Source organism: Phasianus colchicus, chromosome 4 (genome assembly GCF_987193195.1).
Source record: "Phasianus colchicus chromosome 4, bPhaCol1.hap1.1, whole genome shotgun sequence".
Classification (NCBI taxonomy): domain Eukaryota; kingdom Metazoa; phylum Chordata; class Aves; order Galliformes; family Phasianidae; genus Phasianus; species Phasianus colchicus.
In genome coordinates this window covers 23822145-23834178 of record NC_143439.1, presented here as the reverse complement: position 1 = coordinate 23834178, position 12034 = coordinate 23822145, and the positions used below count along the sequence as shown (strand labels likewise).

Genomic DNA, 12034 nt, shown 5'->3' with positions numbered 1-12034 from the left:
GCTCCTACTTCAATCACAAATTTAGAAGTGGCTCTGGTTTAAGTGCTCACCACCACACAGCCATTCATTCACTGCCCTATAAGTGTTCTATTTACATTCAAACACCCTGTAATTTTATCCAGCAGAAAAGGCTGCAATACTTTCACATGCAAGAGGAAAAAAACAACAAACCACGAGTCAACCTTCTAGGGAATTTCCAGATAATCCAAACAAAACAAAACAATAAAAATGCAAAGCATGTTGAAAATTTCTATAATTTCTGGATGGATCTGCATGCATACTCTACAACCTGTGCTTGTTTAGAATACCTTTTTGCAAATGCTGAGTAGAACGGAAGGATCACATCTTCTCACCTACTGGCAATACTTCACCAAATGTATCTTAGAATATTATCAGTCTTCTTAGTGGCAAAGACTGCTGCCAAGACTCCATGCCTTTGCTTGGTTCAAAATAATGCAAACCCACAAATATTTTTATGTGGGCTTTTGTATAAGGATGCAGATCATTATGTTTTGTCAGAATGCCAATGTAATGCTGCAATTGCTCTGGTTATATTAATGTTAAAAAGAGTCTATTGCATTAACTGCTCATACAACAAAGAACCCTGCTGGACCTACAATAGAACTTTGATGTTACTTAGCAAGGTAGATAAAGACAGCAGAGAAGAAGCAAAGTTAGGAAAACATGCATCATATGTATGAGAATAAATTATCTCAAGCTCTAGTATAGCAATTCCCATTGTACCATTCCTTAGACTGATAAAAATATATATAGTTCACATATTCCACATTACATTTTTCTTACAGCATATTATATTTGTAAAGTAACAAACCACTGACCTTGAGCCTTAAATCTGCATTTCTGAATTCCATGTTTAGTGGTTCAGTTTCTCCATAGGATCTGCATCTGTTCAATAAAAACAAGGAAATCTTTCCTTTAATAACTTTTAACTATGTTTCAATTGAAGTAGTTAAGTTTTATATGACTCACAGGCCATGAACTACATAACCCATCAGCGTTAAAGTTATTTTATTTTATTTGAAGATTGTTTACTCCATCACCACGTCTACTTTGCTTGTGAAATAACATCCAGTGTTCTATCTGTAAGAGACACATTACTACTGTACTAGGTGAGAAAAACTTAAGAGATGTTCCCTTCAAAATTAGCTGAAGATGCTTGAAGTAAACATTCTTTTTGAATCTATAAATAGACATCAAGCTAATAGTTATTACATTCAATAATTTAGCATGATATGCATGACAGCTTCAACCTCCAAAATAATTTAGCGCCTTGAGCTGAGATTAAATGCAGAACATTAATTTTTCCCTCCGGTTGTCAGGCCAACCAAGAGGCCCCGTCAAATCCATTTAAATAAAGTCTGCATCATGTAATAATATTAAAGAGGATAAAGTATTAATACGGGACTGTGATAGAACAGTAGACAAAATAGCTTCAGTAAGGAAGCTTTAATTTACTATATCCGTGATATGTCTTTGTACTGAAAGCAGGATTTAAAAGTCCAAAGGAAATCATATTTGAGTTTATATGACATGCATTTATAAAATGCTACTGATTTTCAATAGCTGAGAATATTTATCATTATCATATAGAAGAAATGATGGGTCCTAATTTCATTGCAAAGATGTAAAAAAAAAATATTGGACAAAAGATTCCCTCACACAGCGGTGTTATTTCAGGGATAGCAGTATGGCCATATCCATTTAGTGTCTGTAATGAATTTTTCATTCAGTTGAAGGATAAATGTCATGCAAAGCCTCAATAATTTGTTCACTCAAATGAAAAAGAAAAAGAATGAAAGGATAGATAGGCTCACAGACCAAACTCCAAACATTTATGTGACAGATGCTTTATGAAAATAGCAGTTTTTCTGCCATCAGCACATAACTACTATGAGAAATAACTAAGATAGAAAAAATTAAAGCAAATTTTTAAAGTTTCCTGTTGAAAAACAAACTTGCAGATTTAAACGCCTAATTTGCCTGATCAGTGTGATTGAATATATTTGTAGAAAGAATATCAATAATGCAGTTATGAGAAAACAGCCTAAAGTTGAGCTGAAGTAGTTTAGATTGGATATCTGAAAGAATTTCTTCACCAAAAGGGTAGTTTGGCACTGGAACAAGCTTCCTTTGAAAGTGATGGAGTTGTCATCTGCTTCCATTGAAAGTGATGGAGTTGTCATCTGCACAGATACTTAAGAGATGTGTTGACACAACACTTAGAGACAATGTTTAGTTGTGCACTTGGTTGTGTTAGGTTGGTGATGGGATTAGATGATCTTTAGGTTCTTTTCCAACCTAAACTGTTCTATGATCACATGCAGGGTTTATTCAGTGTCACATTCTTTTACTCCATTACGGTTACTTCAGGGCTTTTTTTGTTTGTTTGGTTGGTTGTTTTATGAACTCTTTCCAAAGAATTTACTTATCTAGATACAAAGTTGGAATCAACTTTTAAGAATTTATCCTATGTCATCTAAATTCACATAAGTATACTGCACATTGAAGCTCACAGAAGCATTGCTGATGACTATCCCAAAGACACAATCAAGACTAGGAACTGCATTTGTGGCATAGCTCCAAGTTCTACCCCAAACACGCCGATGATTCTTGCATAGTTTGTCCACTAAGACTAGCCAAGTGTGCTGTATCTGACCAAAGATTACTATCCTTAGGAGACTAAAATATTGGACTGTCTAATATTCCTTAAAAGACATTCCCTTAAAATGCATTCAATGCAAGCTCAACCATCATAACTTTACAGGTTCTGGACTGGCAGAGGAGACCACTCAGGGTAAGCTGAACCACACAAACTTCTTAGTAGATATTTCTAAATGGTTGATGTAGAACAACATCCCTGATGGCTGCTGTAGGCCACCATTAGTAACAGTTTATGTAGATGGTTTAGTCTGTATTAGTTCCCATATTAGTTGGTTTAGGTTGCGTTGTTTTTGTTTGTTTTTTTTTTTGTTTGTTTTTAAGTATTCACCCATACTGCTCAATACACACAGCGCTCACATTCCATATCCATAACACAAAGCTCCCCGAGTCTTTTCCCACACAAGGAGGTAAAAGCTACCCACAGTGAACACAACATAACCTTGCTTCCTGTCACTTTCATTGCTCACACTTTTTCTGGAACATCAACATTACAAAATAGGGATAATGTATGCTTCAGTGATATTTGAACTTCATGCATTTTGATTCTGATAGAAACTCACCACTCATACTCCGTATAGATAAATGGATTGCTCTTCATCTTCATAGATAGTAAAAGCAATTTAGTTCCCACTTTAAGGTTGATATAATTGATAAATACTGAGTAAAGGGTAATAAGCACAGAAGTTTTACTAAAACCAGTAGAAATGCATTGAAGCTTGCTATTTGTTGCTGGTAACATTCGTTGATTGGTTTTGTTTGTTTCCTTAAGGCATACTCTTTATTGTTGTCTATTTGTATTTCACATTTGTAATTCTGTAGCCGTCTTTCACAATTAAAGTTAGAGAGGCTGTGGAACATAAGATGCTATAGCCATTTGGTGCCAGCTATGCAGAGGAAAAAAAAAATTACCTAAGAGAAAAATTTCCTTTGGTATTAATTGCATTCTTATCCACAACGCATCAGAAAAAGCATAGGGGAAAAAAAAAAAAAAAAAAAAAGAACTCCAGGGCCAACGCAAAGATTTCTAAACTTTAAAATGCTATGTTTAGGGCAGCAAAACTCAAGTATTAAACACAACGATCTTAACATCCTCAGAATGCCTGCTTTCCTCTTGCATGTTTTGAGGTAATTCCTCCGTAACTACCACAATGTACTTGAAGAATATATATATAGATATATACTTTAATTAACAAAACCTATTATATGTCAGTTTGACTGCATCTCTGACCAGCACATGAGAAGGATATTTCTTATTTTCAGAAAAGATGTACTTCGTATTTTTGAGCTTGCATTTGACCATCTCAGTGTGAGCCCTAAGCACATCCTAAAACTATGCAAGGAGAGTGCAAAGGCACAAAGCATTTCCCTGCCTGTCCCTCTGTACTCTGACAGGGACTGCACCAAGCTGAGCGCCTAAAGAAACAAATCACCTTGAAAAGACTGTGAGAGCAGAACTACAAGTTCCAATGCAGCACTTCAGCCATATAGAGCACAAAATCAGTTAACTGCAGTAATACCAAACTGGAAATACTCAGTCTTGAAACAGTCACAGAAGTGTTCTATATATCTTCTTTTTGTTTGTTTATTTGATTAGTTTTTGTTTGTTTGTACCTTTGTCTGGAAGTGACGAAATGGATCTGTGCTTGCTTTATATTGTGGATGATTCCCATGCATTTTAGTTTGTCTGTTCAGGTATGATGCCAGGTTCATCAGTATAATGTATTTCCATAAATAAGTAGTGCTGTTGACATTTTGCAATACTCTTAATTATAATAAAACAGGAGCAGATAGAATTTCTCTTTACTATATTGTATGACACTGGAAATAGCTTTAAGAGGTGTTACAATAGATTCCAAAGGCAGTGGCATTTTCAGATATCAAAAACCATGTCAGATCTAAAACACACCAAACGTCCTGCTAAGATATTCCATGTTTTTGACTTAAAATTACATAATAGATCATGACAGTTGGAACCAATGGCAAAGTATCACCTCCTTTGACTTGCTTCTGCTTGATCTTTCGAAGGATCAGAGCTTTCAGTATGACCTCATGTCAGAGGAGTACGCAGGGCAGGATCTTCAGGCAAAGAACTCATATCATATGGGAAAGCAAACAGCTACTCCAATTCAACTGAAACTTTTCTGAGCATACTTAGAAGCAGCAGTCATCCTAAACGTTGACAGCTTATCATTATCCTTTCTTCTATTCCCCTCCTCACTACAAAATTAAATCCCCAAGAGACCTGAATATGGCAGAAAGCATAAAGGAACTTCAATAATAGTAGCTTGAAGCCTCAGCACTTAGATTCATAAAGGGCCAGTACAGGTCATCTGTTCATCCTACTGAGGTGATGAACAGGAAGTTGGAAAATTCCTCTACACCTATAACAAAAAGTGATAACTTTACCTGTAATTTTAATTAGTATCCCTAGGTGTAAACAAACCTTACCATCTAATTTTTCAACTCTAGCTACAGAAACACACGTGAGCTGAGTAACAGTCCTGTACCTAACAGTGTAAATGGAGCAAAGTCTCTGCTTTGGAGAACTGACAGGATCTGAGACAGAAGCACTGAAGAATGAAAATGGCAATAATGAAGGGAAGCAGACACAAGGAAAGCAGCAGCACTCTGCATGGAGATGTCTTCCTTTAGCTGATCCTCAATTTTTCTGACAACAAGTAGAGATCTAAACTTCCAAACTGAACTATTCAGGCTGACACACATCTGCTGATCATTTTCTAAACATCTCCCTTAGGCCTTAATTCATCAAGCAGTTTAAATATCTGCATAGCATTTATCAAGGAATTACTCCAAGTCATACACATTAAACATCTTCAGAAAAGGTCAACAACAGATAAAATTATTCTAGATGTCACAATTTCATAATGCCACCAATACAAAGCTGGAATTAGTCACTAAAGATACTCAAACAAGTGCTTTATTCAAATATACTGCAGAAATAATTAATAGCATATGTGATAATAAAACTTAAGGACAGCTAACTGTCCTCTTTCAGAGAATACCTATTAACTACAGGGACTTCTGAGTCCTTTGAACATTTATTTTAGTGAAACAGAAGTTCTACTTACTTCACACTTAGACATGTTTAATCAAAGTCTACTGTAATCCACTCTAACCTTCAAGTACTTAGACAGTACAGTTTCTGTAATGATATTATTGTAAACTTTCAGAACACACCCATTTTTTTTAATGACAACTTCACTTTTTTTTTTTTTTTTGAAACAGAAATTCTGTTCATGAGATTTTCAGTAAACCAAATACACTTCTTAGAACATATCCTCGTGTTACATGTTGTTACAGCCTAAGCAGTTATTCTGCTAATCAGTCACGCAGCCTCAGGCAGAAGATGGACATTGCTTCTTGCTTATTTATTCAAGCTGAACAGCCACATTGATTTGACTACTATGAAGCAATTCTACTTTTGGTTCTCCTCACCAAATCTTAAAAAAAAAAAAAAAAACATCACTACATGCCCTTGTGAGAAGTTCCTCCCCAGCTTTCCCGTAGGCCCCTTTGGATACTGGAAGGCCACTATAACATCCTGCTGGAATCTTCTCCAGACTGAAAAGCCCCAGCTCTCTCAGCCTGTCCCCATAGGGGAAATGCTCTAGCATTTCATTCTCTAGCTCTCATCATCTTTGTGGCCCTGCTCTGGATCTGCTCCAACAGCTCCATGCCCTTCTTTTTGGGGGGCCTCAGAGCTGGATGGGATACTCTGATGCTGTTTATGTTATAGATTTCTGTCTTGTGGCTAATTGATAATTTTACCTGCATTATGAGACAAGACAGTGTTTATATGGAGTAGTAATACCTTGTTAGATCAACTAATACTGTAAAGCAGAACAATTTTGATCACACAAGCCTTCTTGACATCTCCACAATTAAAAGTATAAGCTCTCCTCTTATTAGACATCAGAGAATCTAAAAAAAAAATCATGGTTAACTGGGGATTACACTGACTGGTTAATCTAGCACAATGTTTAATCATCTTTGGTCATTATTATCAGCTTCCCTTGAGAATTCTGTTGTAACCGGTAAGTTTAAATTCACACAGCAAACTCTCAGTTGTGAGAAATAAATTATTGTCTCTTTGCTACTTTTTTTCATGAAATTTTAAGGCAATCATCTTCCAGCTCCCCATTCTGCTGTCAAAGTTGGCTGAAACTGATCAGACAACACAGTCAAAATTCAGTTTACATTAGACTGCAAGTCAAAAAAAAAATCCCATACAAATCTCAAAAGACAAACAAAACTATACAAGACTGGATTTATTACCACAGCATAAATCAGAAGCATTACTCCTGAAGTCCGTCGTGGAAACAAAATCTGTACTTAAACATAGAACTGCACTTCTCAAATTACCATTTAGAGATTTACAAGCATGCAAAAAAAAAAAAAAAAAAAGATACATGATGTAATTTATTCTTAATATAGCAAAGAATAGTAACTAAAATCAGTTGTGATCTATAGAATAAGATAACTATGGACAGTGGAGTCTAATTCTGTACTATTAAATCAGCAAACATGAGATTGTTTTCTGGCTGACTAAGGACTACAGAATTCAGTTCTTTGCTACCTAAAGTGGCATCTTGAAAAATGATGTTAGTTTGGTTTGCAGCCTCAGCTGACATAGGGAAAGCACTAAGATGAATTGCAAACATTTCTGCATGAGCTTTGGACAGGATGATGTAATTTGCTGAAAAGACCAAAAAACAGGAAACAGCACAGGAGCAAACAAATAGTGAAAGAAACCCCTGCAGTCCAAGAGTGATTAACTGCCTGCTCTGATAAAATAGAAAAACCCTTCCAGTGCCAGGAAGCTACTTACCCTAGACATAAAATATGAAACTTAATATTCTTGAATAAAGTCTGCCTAATCTTCATTGTTCCAGTCTATAAAATAGGTGTATCTTCAAGACACAATGGTAAATAAATGGAAAAGATGCAACATCATTGACCATTCAAGAAAAAGTATATAAAAGTATTTCAGTCAACTCCAATGCTGTCACCTGGATCAAGCAAGCAATTCACATTAGTACTTAAGTGGATTTCTTCTTAGAAAATATTAGCTGGAGAAGTAAGGTGGAAAAGGAATTATAGAATGGCTTAGGTTGAAAGGTATCGTAGAGATCATCTAGTTTCAGCCCTGCCTTAGATAGGGCTGCCACCCACTGGATTGGGCTGCTCAGGGCCCTATCCAACATGGCCTTGAACACCTCTAGGAATGGGGCATCCACAGCTTTTCCAGGCAGCCTCTGCCTGTGCCCCACACCCTCCAAGCGAAAAACTGCTTCCTAAAAATCTAAGGTAAATCCCTCCTCTTTTAGTTTAAAACTGTTACCAGTTGTCCTATCAGTCAGACTTCTCCTGTTGCCCCAGCAGTCTCACTGCCTCATCATCATAGGATTTCATATGTGCTGCAGTGTTGCCAGCACCTCTCAGGACAGCAGGTTCTCCAAAGCCCCTGCCAGCACCTCTACTATAGCTATGTCACTGTATACCTTATCATGGGAAGGTTCACTATCCCCTTCATCCCTCTTCAGATCTAGTTTAAGACCCTCCCAATGAGCCCTGCTAGCTTATCTTGAAGGACCTTTCTCCCCCTTTGAGAAAGGTGAGACCCATCTGGTATCCACAAACTCGGCCATTTTGCTGTCAAAAACAAAGTTCTGGCACCAGCACCAGCCACAGAGATAGGTATTTAGAGAGAAGATCCTTTGGTTTGTCTCCCAATACAGGAGGCAGAGAAGAAAAAGGTGATCTTATGCTCTCGACTTCTTCAGCCATTGTCCCAAGTGCCTTTTGATGGCCCTTGATCCACAGTGTAGCTGGTTCATCTCTCCCTGTATGTAAAAGCAGTAAGGACTTGTGGTCTGTCACCTGTACCAGACTAGGTAGTTTCCTGGTGACATCCTTTACCCAAGCCCCAGGGAGACGTCCAGCTTCTCTATGAAGAGGTTCTGCTCAGCATTCAGTTCCTTGTAGGGATGAATCATCTACAACTAATACTCATCTCTTCTTTGATGATGTTGATAATGTTGCAGGAAGGCTTTCCCTGGTTTGGTTTTTTTGGTTTGTCTAGCCTGAGTGGCCTGTTATCACCCACAGATGGGCTTTTCACATCCAGGGCCTCATATCCATTGTAGAGAAGCACCTGGAGGGTGGAGCAGGCAAGGAGGGTTTTCATTTGCAGCTCCAAGCACAGAGTTGCCTCCATCCAATTCTTTTCCTTTGTTTTCTTTCCTCCAGCCTGACAAGTTTTTCCTCAAGGTGGGACACAGGCTGCCTTAGGTTATTTCAAAGGAAAAAACACAAGACCCATCTCTGCACAGGTGAATTGTAATTTTCTTGCTCCTTCTTTTTGGCCTGTGATACTTTTTAACCTATATATTTCATCCTGTAGCTTCACCACCAGGCTGAGCAGATCATACACCTGCTCACACCTCACACAGTTCTAACTGCTGCCCCACAATGCCTATGACTGTAAAAATACAGAGCCACAAATGCAAATACACTGAAGTCACAGAAAATTAATGATAAATCTCTTAATCGGTTCTCTTTTCTGCTACCAATTCCTTACTTGAAGGAAGAGGTGAAACTGCATAGCTGGTTTTGAGCACCTCTGGGATCAAAAGGGGATGAGAACAATGTGTATTGCAAATAATTTCTGATGTTAATCTCTTCTTAGAAAAAAGCTCTAATTTATGCCAATACTGAAAACTGCTACATTGTTTTGATATAGGTCTACAGCTCTGAATCTCTTCAAGGTTGATTTTTGTTTGCTTTTTCTTTCCTTTGATAAAAACTCTCTGTAATGGAACTTCTAAACATCAGAATGACTTTTGCCATTTCTCAAAGCTGCATGATAACAAAAGGTCACAGGCTGGCTCCAGTTCTCTTGTATTTAACAAAATAATGTGGCTCGGAACAGAAAAGCTCAACTTAAAGGTCATAACAAAATCTATTTTTATCCACTGTATTATACAGAATATTTCCTTAGACTCCCATCTGACCAGGTTTCAAAACTATCCAAGGCAACACATTTTCTAAAGAGTACCAATTTTCTCTTCCCCCCACTGGGGGGGGGGGGGAGTGCGGGTGTTGGGGAGAAGGGTTAGGGGTTCAGGGTAGGAGGTTGAGGAAGGCAGAGGACAGAAGGACAGAGAGAAGCCATGGGAAAGTAACATTTATCACAAAAAGTGTCTGAATCAAGTACCAGAAAACTTACACATCCTAAATGCTACAGCAAACTGAATTAACACTAGCTCATATGAAAGTCAGTTGTCATAACTTTAGAAGATTCAAACATCTCATCATCTGTTTCCAGTTCAAAATGGATTTTTCAGATAAATGAACACACTACATATTAGACAAAAACAGTCTTTTTAGACATTTTGCTCATCTTCTCATTCAAGAGAGCACTGAAGTATAAGGTTCAGCATATGCCTTTTGTCTTGTTCATTTGGTATCAGCTCTGAGTAACAAGGTCAACTGGAAAATTACTAGAACATAGCTAAAGTTTTATTTTAAGGGTTTTCTATTGAGCAAAAGTTAGTGTAGGTTTTTGTTATAGAGAAGAAACTTAGAGTGCAATTGTACTCTCTGAGGCATGGGATAAATCCTGTTCTCACACTTTTCCATGGTGCTTTTGAATAGACTGCCACCCAGACTGCTGTTACAAAACAACTTAGTGAAGTACACAGTCATATATATTACCACTAAGAGTGAATATAACGTATGTATCATTACTGATACCAAGATTGAAGAGGCTCACTGAGATGATTCTAATAAAGCAGTGCTAAGTGTTTGGATTTTGGTTCTGGGTGGGTATATTTTGTTGTTGTTGTTTGTTGTTGCTTGTTGCCTCTCGGGTGAAGACAAAACACCTTCCCTTAAGCTCTGATCTTTAAAAGCAACACCTTGCATGCAAAATATTTCAGGATAACGGAAACAACTACTTACACAGATAACTTACACAGTTAAAAACCTATTACTCAAGTATATAATTATACAGCAGGAAAAGCAAAGCATAATTTTCTTGTCCAAATTTTAAAAAAACAAACAGCAAAGAACAGTAGCTCTTGTTCTAGACGTGGAACATCATAAAATCACATCAAAGATTAGGGGCATCAATGCATAAAACTACTGCATGTAGAAGACCTGGTAAGAGTTATATTACTAGCCTGTAAGTGAGCAAGAATGTAAGCTTAATTTTTCTTTATTTCTTGACTCCTACAGAAACCAGAAACTAATGTAGAGTTATCTCAGAAAAAGTATAAGTGTTATAAATAAAACCAAGCTTAGATCCGTACAAACTGTCTTAGATTGCCCAAGTTTTTGTTTCCAATTTGCACGGAACTAATACAGATTAAAACAGAAAAAGCATTCCAAATGTCAAGAAAAGTGATAGTTTTCTTCCTTAATTCTTTTAAAAGTTTTATTTTATGGGCATCAATTGTTGCTATTCAAAAATTAATTTTTCACTAGTAGTCACATATACTTCTAATTAGGTTACAATTATGGTCTTCTTTACCCAAGCTGAATTAGTAGCCAAACTACTTTTTTTTTTTCTTTTTCTTTTTTTTTTTAAGTATACAAATTAAAAGCAATTGCTAGAATTGTGAAAAACTAACCCCTTTCCCCCCATCTCTGGAGAGCTGATTTTCCTTCTACTTCTTAAGTGACGGGTTTTTTTAGTAAGGTTTGAGTTTCTCTAAGGAAGAAAAGCAAATATTTTTCTTACTCTTCACATTCTTCTATAGGATCAGCAAAAACTGATTGGCCTCTTTTTACATGCACGCTTCATACTCAGCTCTATATATCATCATTATCATCATGCCATCTGGGCTTTTTTTTTCCTCTTTATGACATCAGCAATCTCCATAATGCAAAGCAGATTTCTTGCAATGCTAAGGCTAGAACAATCAGGCCAGAATGTTTTTCCATATTTAGACACCCAGATAAACTCCTACTCATCTTCACCACATGCTACTGAAAAGTTAAGATTCTCCTACGGAAGCTCAACATCTTATAAGAAAAATTGATGCAGTGTGTAAGCATTGTTGTACTGTCAGGTTGTGGTAGCTTCCAAACTCAGCAAGCATGAGTAAGTAGATTGCCTGATCTGATGGGTATTTACAAAGAGAAAGCTATTTAAAAATATATCTGAAATACGTAAGTTCAGATTCAAGTCGTATCTATACTCCACTGAAGTCTGCAAGATTCTTTGCATTCTGTCTTCTAATCAGCATTCCTTATAAGCATTTGTGTGAGTATTTTAGAAAATAAAGGTCACAGAAATACACACTCATGTTGACATGCCCAGAGCTTC

General features: G+C 36.9%; 1 long non-coding RNA gene across 7 annotated transcripts in view; it reads right to left on the bottom strand.

Annotated features, from left to right (window-relative positions):
* Positions 1-12034, bottom strand: part of LOC116237983 (uncharacterized) — a 342684-nt gene that overhangs the window by 263375 nt on the left and 67275 nt on the right. For all 7 annotated transcript variants that reach the window (XR_016465937.1, XR_016465941.1, XR_016465938.1 and 4 more), the window contains exon 3: positions 840-906. This is a non-coding gene — a long non-coding RNA (uncharacterized LOC116237983). The remainder of the gene's footprint in view (positions 1-839; positions 907-12034) is intronic.